This window comes from Desmodus rotundus, chromosome 2 (assembly GCF_022682495.2).
Source record: "Desmodus rotundus isolate HL8 chromosome 2, HLdesRot8A.1, whole genome shotgun sequence".
In the NCBI taxonomy this organism is placed as follows: domain Eukaryota; kingdom Metazoa; phylum Chordata; class Mammalia; order Chiroptera; family Phyllostomidae; genus Desmodus; species Desmodus rotundus.
Window position 1 is genome coordinate 45867340 of NC_071388.1, and position 15662 is coordinate 45883001.

The window sequence follows — 15662 nt, forward strand, 5'->3', positions numbered from 1 at the left end:
ACTAGACATATACATCAAAGGGGTAAAGGTGAGAATGTAGGAATAATGAGAATGGGAACCAGGATCGATTGCTAATGAGCGAGAGGTTTCTTTTGTGATGATGACAATAGCCTAAAATTAGACAGTGGTGATTAATGCAAAGTTTATCAGTATATTAAAAACACAAACTTTATACCTTAAAGGGGGAAGCTTTACAGTATGTAAATTATATCTTAATAAAACTGTTGTTAAAAGAGGCAGGGACTAACTGATGGAAAGAAGGCCTGGAGGACGTCAGAAAGGCCTCGTGTCACTAGAAGACCTAACTCGGAATGGCTCGGAGACAGAGAAGGCAGAAGGAATGGGTGTGCAGGTAGGTTTGCAGATGGCATGGAGGGGAAATTGAGGCGACTCAATTTTGTAGAAACTGGGAATGATATTGACTGCTGGAAGCAAGGACTTAGGAACTGGGTAGGAAACTTAGAGAAAGATAATACAGTTAGATGAAGCCCCTGAGGAAAAGGGAGAGAGGAAGCTGCCTAAGAATAAAGAAAGGAGGAAAGCTGGTAGTTGCTAAGGCTTTCTCTCACTCAGCCCAGCTTGTTCTCTTTTTCCCTTCAGCGCCCCCGTAATCTCCACAGGAGGCCTCAGAAGACAGCACTGTCCATAAACTGCTCACACAAGCGTGTCTGTAGGGTACCAGAGGGCTGTACACGACCTGTTTTTCAACATCACTGGCCAAAGTGCAGCAAGGTCAAGTACTGCAAATATTTGTGATTAGGAGGAATCTTTCCCCCCAAACTTGCCATGAGATAGTTCTGCAGAGTATAAATATTGGATCAGGGTGATTGATGGCAGCTGAAAATTCAAACACAGGCAATGCAGCCCAGTGTCCTCTGTGGTCCCAGCCAGTGTGTGTGTGGTGGCGGGGGGTGGGGGGAGAATGGGGGGGGTGTCATGTCTCCATGCCAACAACATGCGAGAGAGCTTCTCCCATACCTGAGGCCAGGTGGGCGGGGCGGAACAAATTCTGTCCTGGTGCCCTTTCTAGCTCACTTCTGGATAAGCAGAAAGCTTGGCTTCAGCCATCTTTACAACCCAGACTACTGCTCAGCACCAGCTGATAAGGCAGATAATGCGATGTAAAGAAACACTCAGAACTGTTTTTTAAGCCTGTTTAAGGACACTCCAAATGTCACCAGAAAAAGTGGCTTATTACATAGTGTAGCAAATTGAATAATGGCAACTCAAATATATTAAGTCTTAATGCCTGGAATTTATTAATGTTTCCTTTTTTGGGGAAAAGGAAAAGTCTTTGCTTTTTGATGTAATTAAATTAAGCACATTGAGATGAGGAGATTCCTCTGGATTTTCCAAGAGGACCCTAATGCCACCCATATAAGAGAAAGGCAAAGGAAGATAACGCAGACACACAGGAGAAAGGCCATAGGAAGACTGGACAGAGAGAGAGGTGACCATGAAGTTGAAGACTGCTGGCAACCGACCATCGGAAGCTGGAACAAACAAGGAACAGATTCTGCCTTAGTGCCTCCAGCAGGAACACGGCCCAGGCAGGATCTTCAGCAGAGAATTCAGCCTCCAGACCTGGGAGAGAACATATTTCTGTTGTTTTAAGCCACCCAGCTTGTGGTAATTTGTTCGGGCAGCCATAGGGAACTGATATGCCTGGCAATGACATTCTCTTTGCTCTCCTCAGTCCTAACAGTGCACGTTTGACTGTGAAAGTGGGAGCTTGGGGGCGTCAGTGGGCCTGCCCCCTCAGTTCATCCGCCTCCTTTCAGGACATGTTTCAACCTCTTTTTTAGCAATTGCTACCCCCACCCTCACCCTAGGTACCAGGAAAAAGTAGTTAATTGGTTCTTCTTACAACTCTTGGTGGAAACTTATATTAAAATGTAAAATAAAATAAAATAAAATAAAAACTGCCCAAATTTGAGCCAGAACAGGTAGACTGAGCCGTGATCTATGACCTTCAGCATAGCTTTGGCCCTGATAGTTCATTTTCCCTCTAGTTTACTAAACTGAAAAATGGCAGTAATAATACCTACCCCCATAAAATGAGTTCTTGTGAAAATCTATCAAATAAGTTATGCCTGTGTCTTCACCTGGATTGTCTAGGAAAAAACATGTGAGGTAAACCTTACATAGAGCTTACATGCTGGTGCGTTCTTGGGTGATTGTAATCCCAGGGTAGCAAGAGTGAGGGGGAAAGGGAAGGGAGGCAGAAAGTAGGGGGAGTCCAAAAAGTGAGCACCATACTGGCCACAGCATTGTCAGAAAGTGCAACCAATGCTCTGCTTTGCGGGATGTTTTTAGATAGACCTGCTGGACCATGTTCATTGCTGGGGCAGAGAGGAGACAGAGGAAGAATGAAGGCATAACAGTCACCTCACTTCCCCTCCACGTCCAGTCTCTCAGTGGTCCAGCTTCACCCCATGGGGAATGAGCCTCCCTGAACTTCCAGGTGGTAACACCCTGCTCCTCTGGGAAGATTCTGGGGATCCAAGATCTGACTCATCATCTGAATCTAGAAATAAGGAAAGGAGACAGCTTGCATGGTCCTGTCTGGTTGGTCCTAGATGCTGGAGCTGCTACAGGGGGCTCCCATGCATTGAGTGTGGTAAAGGCCATGCCCAAGCCAAACCCTGGCATGAGGGGGGTTGGTGGTATCTGAAAAGGCTGTTGGTGGTAACAGAGTCAAGGGCTCTCCCTGGAGCATGTTGAGGACCCAAGGGGACAGGTGGGGAAAAGCCAGTGGAGCAGCACATAAACAGGGTCCAATGCTTCATGTGAAACAGACTTGAAAAATGTCAGTGCTATACAAATACAACTTTAACTATTTTTATTGCCTTTCTTTAATTTTAACCATCATTGTCTTGAGTAGTTTTAAAGGGATGACCCACAATTCTTTGAAGTACACAAACATGTCATTTATTTGAATATGACTAGTCTCAACTTCAAGTACAGGAAGCAAATCTAATAAAAGGCTTTGATGAGAAAGTGGTTCTCGTCTCGGCAATATGGCAACTGATTGTTGTATACAGCCAGTTACAGTTTTATCCATGTTGTCCTGAGTTTCCCTGGGAAAGAGACTCCGAGACAGGACGTTGCAAGCAGGGAGTTTATTGGGAACATGAAGGGGGCAGGATTGCATAGCAGGCGAGGTTGGTCTCGAGCAGACATGGCCCTTCGGAGCTGTCCTTGATGGAAGCAGGGTCAGGCCTTTGTATGCCACACAGTCTAGACATTGAAGGGGAACCACCCCCAGGATGGGGGCGTTACCTTGAGTAGGGCAGATCCCTTTAGCCTAGGGTAATTTCTGGGAAGAGATTCAGCTGTGTTCCCCATGGAACCGAGGAGCAGAGATGAGTGTCTCAATTCTGAAGGGGCGTCAGGAAGATGCAAAACAGCATCCATGACAAATTTACTTCTGGAGAGAAGGGGAGATAGAGAACACTGGTCTTTTCTCTCACCTTTTCTTTTCTGGAGAGGTTCTTTTTGCGAGGAAAATCTTGTACATCTTCTTCACAACTAAGGGGGCTTCACACCTCTTGCCAGTTTCCATTTCCCATTTCAAGGTGTGAATTGGACATTCCACCCCGTCTCCTGCCCCAGGGCCCCCAATGAGGAGGGGCAGGAGCCAATGGGGTAATGGAAGACAGCCTCCAGACCACGTGCTCCCCGAGAGCTCCCTGAAGGTGGGCTCTCACCATGGCTGCTTGTGGGCCCAGGCACCAACGATTGGTCCTTGGTCTGTTCTCCCTCACCTCTTGCCTCCTTGCTGCAAGTGTCTTTTGGAGATAGGCCTTGCCCTCCAGCTCTCCCTCGTCCAGCTTGTCTATCTGTGGCTGGGTGGGTAAGTCCAGGGGCCTGTGTACCGGTGAATTACAAAGGTAGAGTTGCAGGCCCCACAGAGGCCTCACCCCCAAGGTGCCTTCTCCAGCAGCTGACCAGAGGCATATGAGGGATTACGAAGCAGTTGATAAAACTTCATTTTAATCTTCATCTGACTAGTGATCTTATGTGTCTACTTTCTATAGTTTTTATTTATTTAACAAATATTTATGGAGCATACATTTTATGTCAGGCCCTGGGCAAAGTGCTGGGAAAGTGCAGTAAAAAGAATAGAGAAGGTGCTTTCTTTTTCTGTACATTTTCCCAGTCACAGAGAATAGGTAAATCAGCAAACAAGCAGACCATGCCAGGCCTTGAAAAGTTCTTCGAAGGGGCTGAAATGAGGAGTGACGGCGCAGGGCGCAGTGGAGCGGAGTGTCTCAGAGACAGCGAGACGAGGTGGTTCCCTGTGGAGGAGCCATCTGAGCTAAGACGTTAGTGTCTATAAAGAGCCAGACATGTCAAGATGTGGGGGAAGTGTTTCTGGCAGCCAGCACAAACGCCCCGAGGTGGGAATGAGCTTGGCAGTTTTGAGAAACAAAAAGGTCCGTGAATGAGATGAGGAAAGGAGCAGGATGGTGAGTTCAGAAGGAAGGCAGGGGCCAGATCACCGAGCGCTTGATACAGAGGCTGTCATTGCATTTCTAAAGTACGCACTGCATACCACCCATGTGTGTGCAAATATTTGGGGTGCTGTATGTGCCAGTATTTTTATTGGAATAATTGCTAATTTATTTTGGAGTATATTAGGAAAATATAATTAGCACATTAAAATGATGACTTCCCAGATATTATTTATTCAGTTGAAACTACATTAAAAAATGAATCAATTTAAAGAAAATTTTAAGTACAGGTGTTACACAGACAGAGCCAAAATCTCAAAAGTGGTGTTTACAGAACTGAAGTTTAGGAAAACACTGCTTACCAGCTGGAAAGAGCGGGGTTGTGGGGGGAAGCCTCAGCCTCTGCTGTGTCCCCCACACCGGCAGTTCAGAAGTGAGAGATGGGAGAGTTTTCTGGTGTAGCAGAGATGGCCTGTTACCCTCTAGCTGTCCCCACTGCATGGTGTCTCCAAAGGTGAGCAGCCCAGCTAGGGACCGTATTTCCCAGTTCACAGCAGTGTGAGATGAGACCACATCGCTGGTTCTCACCAGTAGAATGAGAGTGGAGGGGGCCTGTCTCTTCTGGATGGGGCTCTCTGTGTCTCCTCCACCCTGTCTGCTCCATTGGCCAGCAGGAAGGATGGAGAGGGCTCCACTCCTAGGGGATGGTAGAGATCCAAGTTAGGAGGAAGCTGGGACTGGTTATACTTGTATAAGGAAGAAAGTAACTTCCTTTGTATTAGGCCACTGACATTTCTGGCTTGTTTGTTGCAAAAGTTAGTCAACCCATATCTGATATCTTTGCATTTTGGAGGCCCCATATCCTGAGAATATGGCACCTATATGACATAGAGATGTAATAACCTGCAGAACTGAAAGACGTTGAATGGGAGCAGAATGTATCACCTCACTTCAAACGCTCAGGAAGACTGTCTTGCCAGCGAGGGATTTGGTGTGTTCTGAGGGGACCAATCATCAGGAGTTACAAGAAGACAGCTTTGTTTTTCTCCATTACAGTTTACATTCAAAGTTATTTTGTATTAGTTTCAACATATTAGCTAGACAATCATATTCTTTACAAAGTGTTCCCTGCAATAGTTTCATTACCCACCTGGCACCATACATAGTTATTACAATATTATTGACTATATTCCCTGTGCTGTACTTTACATCCCCACGACAATTTTGTAACTGCCAATTTGTACTTCTTAATCCTTTTTCACCCAGCCTCTCCACCCCCTCCCCTCTGGCAACCATAAGTCTATTCTCTGTGTCTATGGGCCTGTTCCTATTTTGTTTTTTCATTTATTTTGTTCATTACATTCCACATCAAAGTAAAATGATATGGTATTTGTTTTTTTCTGACTGACTTATTTCATTTAGCACCATACTCTCTAGGTCCCTCTGTCTTGTCTCAAGGAAGACAGTTCTCATCACTATCTGGAAGACAGTTCTCATCACTATCTGGAAGACAGTTGTAACTGGGACAGAGCAAGCTGCCCTGCACAGTGGAGCATGGAGTGTATGAAGCGTTCACATGAAGGCGAGGAGACCAATGGAGAGGAAAGCCATAGGGCAGATTCTGCATTGGCTTGAGGGTGACCTTACCTGTCCCCTGTAATTCTGAGTCTCTGTCATCTCCTGTCACTTGGGAAGGGGAAACAGGAGAAGAGGGGAAGTGGGTTTGATGGGGAAGCTCATGTGAGCCACTTTCTCTCTTTGACAGCTGCCTGTAAAAGTCACTCTGTTTTGGAGGCAGTTATTAGGCAGTGTTATGGCAGGAGAGCAGACCTTCTCTGCCCAGTACAATGCTCAGCCAGCTGAGGCGGGTCGAAGGGCAGAGTCAAGACAAGAGAAGGGTAGCTGCAGCAGAAGAGAAAGCTGTAGCAGGCTGGGGGTTTAAGACTTTGCCACCAACTCCCAACCTTGGGCAGTGAGTGCCTTGCACTTCTCTGGGCCACACAGTCGGGCAGGTGGTCCTAAACATCCCTCTACTGCTGACACTTGCAGGAGACAGGAAGTAGGAGTCATCCTTCAGACCTTCCTTCTCCCTTCTCTTCCTCCAATCAGACTCTAGCCTTTGGAGTTTAACTTCCTCATACCCCTAGACCCCAACCTCTGCTTTCCACCTTCATGATCAACTTTGGTATGATCCCCATCCTCTCTCTCCCAGTCACCCTCCACACTCCTCCCTGTCCTGCCCTTCCTCATGTGTCCCAGTGCTCCATCAACAATACAGTTGATCACATCATACTTCTGCTTACCACCCTGTATGGCTCCCCACTGTCTTCTAGAATAAATCCAGAATTCACACTCAAAAAACAGGCCCTCAGGAAATGAGACCCCATTTTCAACTCTTCCCTAGCTCTCTTTTCCCAAACGTCCCACACCCCATCATACCAAATTGCTTGCCATTCCACTAATATATCCTGAAGTGTTACACAGCTGTGCTTGGGCACATGCTGCTCCTGCAGCTTCGACTGCCTTTTCCCACCTTGTGTGCTTGGCGGTAGTGGGGAGGGGTCCCTCTAGCTCAGTCTAAGCAATAAGGGGATGCATTGTTTGTAGGAATTTTAAATTAGCAATAAAACTATTACATAGCTTTCTTTTTATTGCCACTTTGCTCTGGCAATTCTAAACACTGACAATAATAAACACTTCTTCCCACTCAGGCATAGCACTTTGAACATCATACTGTCTTGCAGCACCATCGGGACACAGAGGCCCCATTGTCCTCACAGCCTAGCCTAGGTGCCACTCCATCGGTCAAGGTCTTCCACCCCAGCCCTTCACTCTCCATCGCAGAAGTAATGCTTCTCTGCTCTAGATAGCTTATTGTCCTGCTTTTCACCTTTCTTTCACTATGTTTCCCTTCTATTTACAAATCTTTCCCAGAGGATGTCAAATTCCTGGAAGACAGGAGCTATGATATATCCATGTGTCCCCAAAGCTTAGCACAGTGCCTGGGATGCCACAGGGTTCCAGAAAAGGGGTAACAGGTGAACGAACAAGCACAAGTTGAGCTCTACTGAACACTGATTTAGGCGTGTTGGGTCCGCAAGTCACAGCCCAGTTGAAAGCTGCAGCTTGTGTTTACATGTGGCTGTAGGTCAGGTCTCAGTGTTCGGGCTCAGCTCCTTGCCAAGACACGACAGGAAGGTGTTGGGGTGGTATTGAATGACTCACTGCCCCAGCTGCTGAACAGAATTACGGAGGGGTTCCCGTTGCTCAGTGAAGCATGGTAGGAGCCCAGGGGTTCCAACCAGGTCAAGAGCAGAAGCTGTTTTCTGGGTGACTGTTTCCCTCATGCCTGGGGACAGACAAAATTAAAAGCCACGGCTCTCCACTAACCGAGAAGAGAAAGGTTCAAAGGAAACAGAGAGTGCCTCCCTCCCCTCCCTGAATTTCACCCCCTTTCTGCCTTCAGGATCCCAGAGACCTACCTGGGAAGGACTTAGGATAAAATTTGGGACAATTGCCTCATCTTGAAGAGTGGGAAGCTGAGGTCCAGGGAGAGGTATAAACTCCTCTAGGCCACAGAGCTCGTAAGTGACAGCATTGAGAGCTGGGTCTGCACATTCTCCTTGAGTGTGCACTGCGGGGACGTCATGACTGGCAGCCGGGCAAGAAGGCATAGAGCAGAGGGCAGGAAAGTAAGTTCACACCTGGTTTTTGTTGTTGGTTTGGTTTTCCTTTTTAAAAAATTAAAGTGAAAATCACGTCATGACAAATGAACCATTTTAAAGTGAAAACAAACCAAAGCCTACCCAGTCTATGATGAGATTCCTCCTCAAGACCCTCCATCTTCAGTAAAGTTACCAAACTCACTAAAGCCTGGGTGCAAGTGAGTTTTTGTGAAGCCCAGGGCAGGAATTGAGCTTTGCTCCTGGAGTTGATGTGGGCCAGAACCGGCAGCACTCTCAGGAGGAAGGGCGTGAAGGCTGAGCGAGGCGTGATGGCACACACATCCATGGAAACTGGGCTGTGGATTCAAGGCTCTCAGGAGGCTTGGCAATGGCATCTGGGTCAACTTTAATCAGATCTCCAAGGGCCTTGACTGACATCTGTATTGCACATAACTGGACATTTGCCACCAGGGCTGTGTCCTTGGCCAGTGCCACTGATGAGGGTCAGTGTCCTTGCTGCAAGAGAACGATGACTTGCACTCCTGCCCCCCATGCAGCCCTCACCCCTGCAAACTGGGATCTTGACACTGGTTCACCGTGGCTCCCTTCAGCTGTTGGTTCAGAGGCCTTTATATGGCAGCCGCACATGAACAACCTTTGCATGTAAGGAAGACACCTAGAATGGCATCCGTGTATATTCTGCTGTCAAAAGTAGAAAACTTGTACAGTAACAGGTCTCCCTCAGGGCCTAGTAAACCTCTGCTCTTCTGTTCAGTTGCCAGGTGACATGCTATTAACAGACTTAGAGCACCAAGCCAGTAAGATCAGCGCAAGGCTCAGAGCTCTGCCTGACACACTTAGCTTTGTACCAGAGGGAATGCTGCTCTTTATAAGGGGTTGCATACCCTTTGGCCAAATCATCTCCCTACTTAAATTTCATCCTAAGGAAATCAACAAAATCGCAAAGCTAAATATCCAAAGACGTTCTTTACAAAATTATCCAGTAACACTAAGCAGCTGTAGACAAAGAAAATTGCAACAATAGGTTGCAATTGTCTTGTGAATCACCACAATGGCATTTCTGCAGCCATAAAACAAAGATTGGAGCAATATGGCAAGTGCTTATAATAAAGTGAAAACTGTGAATTGCATTTGCAACAAGAGTGCAGCTGCATAGAAATGTGCATTGTATATGAACAAGAAGATTAAAAGGACTACAAAAAATAAAAATTGTTGCAAAAAATAAAATCACCATAGGTAACTTTTTCTTTAATGTTACCTTTCATATCATCTTCTTAGCATTTCAATAGGCTCAAACCTGTATTCTTATCTAGCTGTTTATCTGCATCTGTTTTCCCCACCCAGTTAGATTTCATGCATCTGTCGCTACAAAGATATTTATAGTTCTGTTTGTGCTGACTTGTTCCTACCTCACTTGCTGTGTAGATCCTTCTGTAAGTAAAACTCACATGATTCTGGGCAAGAAGTAGCTCAAAGTTCCAGACTGCTGTTATGTGGGAGATGTTTAATGACACTGCACTGGAAGTATCACTGTGCTTGCAAATGGACAATCCATTTTCAGTTTGGACTCTGATCAGGAAGAGACTCTTCCCACCAAAAGGCTTTAAAACCATTCCCAGCAATCAGCATGCAGAGACCAGAGCTGCCAGGACTGATGAATCCTGATCTTCACTGAGAAAATGCAGCTACAGCACCCTCGGTGAACAAGACAGTGCTCCAGCCCAATCAGTGAGCTGCAGGGTTGGTGGAGCTGCCAGCCCCAGGGTGAGCGAGCACAGACTAAGATTTCTGTGTGATCAGTAGATAGAGGTCTAGAAAAAGCGGTGGGCCCAGGGAAAAGAATGCTGGTCCACAGGGACTCTTCCCCCACCCCTACCCACCTGGATGCCAAATCCCCCCAGATTTAGTACTAGGACTCACAGTCAAGTCTTTGTACGATTCATTTTCTGTAAGGTCATGCCGGAGATAATCTCATTCTAAAGAGTGTGCTCAGGCATCCTCAGCGCATCATCACAAAGGACCAGGCTAAAGGACAAAAGGGAGTGCTCCCTACACATCTGGATTAGATGAAAGCTACCTGACATCTAAAATCAGCCTTCAGCATCCCGAGAGGGCAAATTCGGGAGAGCAACTGGCTTAGAGAATTTTGTTTGAACACATTTGCATCTTTCTGAATGAGCTATACCTACTAGAAAGCCTTTAGTAATTATTGCCATAAAAACATCACAGAGAAGAAGGATCCATGAGAAAATGGTAGCACAGGCTGCTTTGGGGGAGGACAGCAGGATAAATGAGGAAAGAGGGAGAGGAAGACTTACTGCATTCCCTTTCTACTTTTCTATTTTCTGAACCACTCATTACCAAACCAAATAAGTGGGTGAACAATGACTGCAGAGTTATGTAAAATTAAATAAAATGAAAGTCTACAGGGATTCGCTAATGACATTTCCCTGAATTGGAGACTGAGGCTCATAGACCATTGAGGTGGTACTAACAATTAAGGGGGTCCCCAAAGACTCCTGCTTCAAATAGGACCCCAGCCATCGTGAGTTTGCTATTTGAAGGTTATGCTTTAGAGTGAAGATAGTGTCTCACTGTAAAAAGGTTCACACATGCCTTAAAAGGAAATGTTACAGAACAGACCAGGGGGAGTGCAAATGGCATACTATTGCCGAATGGACCCACCCTTGTGCTCTGGGGGCCCCCCACCCGGTACCAGGTTCGCCTTGCCCACTGCCAGAGAAAGACATCTCACAATGGCAGAGACTGATGAAAAGGGAAGGGATTATTTATTTAAAGAGTTAAACAAACTAAAGAGTAATGACTTAATGTCTTCCCTGAGATCCCAAAGCCCTTTAGAATACCCACAAATGCACAGTCCTTCCTTCCCCCTCTGCCCAGTCTGGGGTACCATATCTCAGAAAAAGAAATAGAAGTCCGTGGTTCTTCTCTGCCTAAGCCACATGGCCCCCAAAAGACCCTGCATGGTTGCCACACCTGAGTTTAAATCCCCACACCAAATTTCCTCTGCCGTACCATTTCCAACTCCTCCCCCAATTGGCCACAGCTGCCAGCATTCCCGTATTCTTCCAGCTTTACTGGGCTGCCATAGTAAGTCTGGGCAGGTATGGCCCTGTGTGGTGTGGAGCCAATCATCTCCAACCTCTTACACAGACGCTGTAACCAGGTGGAGTGGCCTCCCAGTTACATCCTGGGTGGAAGTCACTCCCATCCCCCTGGCTCAAAGCATGGCCACAGCTGTTTAACATACCTATGAAACCAGTTAAAGGTTATAGATATGTTAAACAACCATTCTAGAGGTCAGCTGCAAAGCTGTTGCTGTACAAAACAGCTCTCAATGGCCCTGCTCCATGTGTCCCATTACCCAGCTCAGACAGGTGGGGGTGAGGACATCCTATATATATTTTTCCAATACTTCCTGGACACCAAGTTCTGGACCTCATTACAAATCTTTATTTGGGCCCCCCCCCGACCTTGCTTGCACCCTGTTACAGAAAGACATTTGTTTTTATCTAATACAAATCCTAAATGAATCCTACCTAGTGGAGGGACAAGGGAACAGCCAGTTCCTCCATGACTGGGATTGTATGAGTATTTGTGTGGCTCGGAGGGTCAGAAGCTGCATTGTGGAGGAAGAAAGAGTTGGTGCGAAGCAAGATTTATGAACAAGATTCACAGCATCAGCTCCTCAGGTTCAGCCCTCAGGGCCATGAGGCAGGAACTAGGTATGAGGATCAAGCTCAAGTCCTTCAGGATCTTGCTGCAGAGCCAGCCATGCCGGGCAGTGGACCAAGTTTAGCCTGACTGACCAGAAATGGGGCCAGAACACCTCATTGCTATGCTGGAGAACACCTTAGGTGTTCTGTTGCCCTCCCAGGGCTCTCTGCAAAGGCCCCACGCTGCTGGTGGGGTGGTACCCTGATGGGGGTGGGACTGGAAAACATGGTGAAGGAAGCAATAGAGGGGAAAAAGGAAGAGGCCACAGGTCTGCTATCAGTGCGGGACGGCGCAGGTGTGGGAGCAGTGGATGCCTGACAAAGGACAGGCTCCCTGAGCTGCGATGGCATCCCGTGTCCTTCCCTTTCAACCCCAGGTGCTTCTGAGGGTTAAGTTTCTGCACAGAATGAATTGTGTACAAAAAGCCTCGAGGTGAAAAGAAAAATGAACCGAAACAGCTCCTCCCGATCTTTTCCTAAGGGAAATGTTGCTGCTTGTTCAAAAAGCATCTCCAAGACCCAGTGACGCTTGAAAGCTGAGGCTGAGGTGGCCAAGTGGAGAGCTAGGACTGCGGACCCCGAGGAGAGGTAAATAGGACCCACCAGAGCTGCTTGGGGAAGGAGAGCTTCCCTGATGTCACTGAACTGGAAAAAAGGATGCCTCTCCCTTTAATTCTTCCTGCACCTGCTACCAGATCACTCTGCCTACATCACAGCACTGGTCACCTCTTTGAGACATTCAAAAACTTTTAGTGGCTCTGGCTGTCTTTTACTCGAATCTCCTCTTCCCTCTGGTATTCAGTGCCTCCAACATCTGGTGCCAACCCCTTTCCAACCACAGCTCTTGCCTCCTCTGCTGCCCATACCTAGCCATGCCATGGGACCAAGCCAGCCCCAAGTTTTTCCACCCTGTTCGTGCCAGCCCCTCCCCCAGAAACCGTTTCCCCACTTTCCGAGCTCTCAAAATGTCATTTTTGACCTCTTGGCTTTTCTTCACCCCAATGTCATCAACACCTTGACTTGTCCATGGCTCTGCACACCTAGTCGATAGGAATTTCTCATCTCATCTTTAAGGGCACTTCCTTGGTGGGGGTTTTTTTTGGGGGGGGGGGTGCTTATAATTTTCTCCTTAACATTTTGTTCATTGTGTGCTACTCATAGCTTTGCTCTGGAAGGTACCCTCAACGTAGCTCATCATGGTTGATATTCAGGGAGTCATCTGTGGATACTGGAGGGACTGACTTGAGGGATGGAGTTCATGGTCACTGGGAGAGCACAGGCTAGCTGATGTCTGCCAGATTTGCTTTAGGTGGAGAGCTGGGCTGGCTGACCTGTTTTCTTGTAGCTCCAGGGTTTTATGCGTCTGTGAGTCTATGAATAGGCAAAGCAAAAGGCCACGCTAAGCATCTTTTCTGCTCCTACCCCCAATATCAGGTTCAGGGAGATCCCTAGGGGACCGAAGCTTTAAATCACCCTCATGGCAGGCTGTGGAAAGGCACTCCTTCCAGGCGCTGACTAATGCTGTCCGGCCTTTCCCAGGGAGCGCTGTCTGTTGCCCTCTGGGCAGGCGGTGTTTTTCCTCTGCACCCTCCCGAGTCTCTCAGTTTCTCTGGCCTGCCTGGCACAGGTAAGGAGTCTGAAGACAATCCTCCTTCTCCTGGGAGTGCTCCGGTGGCTCACATCCTCCCTGGATCACCAGCACCAGACTTGGTCCCTCCCCACCCTGCCTCAGGTCCTGCCTGTCTGCAGCTGACAGGGCTCAGGCTAAGAATTCTGTGGTCACAAGGAGGAGACAACAAGCGTGCAGGGTAGGAAAGGAGGGCGAAGAGTGGTCCCTTTACTCGTGCACCCTTCAGCAAAAAGAGAATCTGACTTGAGCCTGTTTTCTGAGTAATTCGGCATCAGACAGCAATGAGGCCTGGAATCTTGCCAAATCTTTGTTTTGTTTTGTTTTTTCCTTTTCCTCCAATCATCCCAAGCCATTGGGGAGTGGGAGGGCACCCAGGGGGTGGGGGCTGCATGCACACTAGGGCTGAGAGGGAGTGCTGAGCCTGCAGAAGTGGCCCATTGAGAGCTCCTGCTCACAGCGGAGGGGCGGGGGGCACCCAGCCTACCACCACAAGGGCAGCTCTGTCCTGTGGGCACAGGGCTCCGTCCCAGCCCCACTGGCTGGGAGAGAACAACATTTCCTTATAAGGCCCCGACCGCCTTGCCAAGGCTGGACGCTCTGACAGACTGTAGCTTTCCATTCTCCTAGCCCAGCTCCAGTGCAGGCCTTGAATGTAGCCCTTGTTGTCAGGCCCCTCCTCTCTTCCACGGCCCCCACCCCACCCACTTCCATTCCCTGCCAGAGCCAGCCCCACTGAGCAGGATAAACAGGCCAAAGGCCTCTCCCAGGCAGGGCCTGCCTCAGCTCAAGCCTGCTGGAGGCAGCACAGGGTTGCAGAAAGAGCAACAGGACACAGGGTTCGGCAGCCCTATAGTTGCCTTACCTGGTCGTGCATGAGGTTTCAGTGAAGTTCCCAAAGTCCCCGACTTCTGTGAGTCTGTTTCCTCACCTAGAAAACAAAGACCTAATTGCCACGAGATCCAAATGCTTTTCATTGCATTCAAAGCCCTTGCCAATCAGGCTCCCTTCACAGATTCACCTTTATTTGCTACCCCACGGTCAGGTTCCCCAAACCCTTCCCCTCTCTTCCAGGAGGGGCGGGCACCGTGTCTCTTTCTCAGGCTGCCAGGGCTTTGTGCATATGGAATGACCCCAGTAAATGCCCAGAGTACTCAACCTGCAGGACTCCACCCCAAATACGCCTTCTTCCTTCCCCAGGAAAAATGAATCCCCTTTCTCTTATCCCCTCATCATTTGTATGCACATCTCGTAGAAGCTTTCTGTTTTGCAATTGCAGTGATTTGTTTACAAGCCTTTTCCTTTATCAGATGATGAGTGATCTTCTTGAGGATCAAATGCTCTCTTCCTTTTTATATTCCCGAGCTCTAACACAGAAGCTGCACGCAATCAGAGCTTCGTGAAAGCTCGTGGTGTAAATGAGTGAACGTACGTGTTGGGCAAGCTCAAAAGAGACAACTGATGCGCCAACAGTTTGTAAACTATTAAATGCTGTGCCCATGTGCAGGGCAACAACCATATCATGCTGCCCTCCACCCCCAATTCTACCTTTTGTTACACTGTCACACCCTTTTTTCTGTCTGCCAACTTCAGTATTCTGCATTCCGGGCTCACTGCAGCCCCTCATTTGTCTATCACCTTAACATCCATCACATCTAACACCTCAACATCTATCACTGAGATATTACTGGTCTTTTTTTTTCCCTAATCCCTTGCCATTTTCACCCAGACCCCCAGTCTCCCTCCCCTTTGATAGCTGTCAGTCTGCTCTCTCTACCTATGAGTCTGTTTCTATTTGGTTTATTAGTTTATTTTGTTTATTAGATTCCACAATAAGTGAAATCATATGGTTACTTGTTTTTTGCTGTCTGGCTTATTTCACTTAACATAATACTCTCCAGGTCCATCCATGCTGCCACAAAAGGTAAGATTTCCTTCTATTTTTTTATGGCTGAGTAACATTCCATTGTGTAAATGTACCACAGCTGGTTTATCCACTCATCTACTGATGGGCACTTGGGCTGCTTCCAAATCTTGGCTATTGTTAACGCTGTAATGAACACATTCTTTCAAATTAATGTTTTGGGTTTCTTCAAATACATTCCCAGAAGTAGAATCACTGGATCATAAGGCAGTTCCATTTTTAATTTTCGGA

At 47.5% G+C, this 15662-nt stretch overlaps 1 long non-coding RNA gene across 3 annotated transcripts in view; it reads right to left on the reverse strand.

The window, feature by feature from the left end:
* Positions 1-4603: 4603 nt before the first annotated feature.
* Positions 4604-15662, reverse strand: part of LOC123480230 (uncharacterized) — a 65614-nt gene continuing 54555 nt past the window's right edge. For all 3 annotated transcript variants that reach the window (XR_006656144.2, XR_008426133.2, XR_006656145.2), the window contains exons 2-3: positions 14373-14438; positions 4604-5154 (exon numbers count right to left, since the gene is read on the reverse strand). This is a non-coding gene — a long non-coding RNA (uncharacterized lncRNA). The remainder of the gene's footprint in view (positions 5155-14372; positions 14439-15662) is intronic.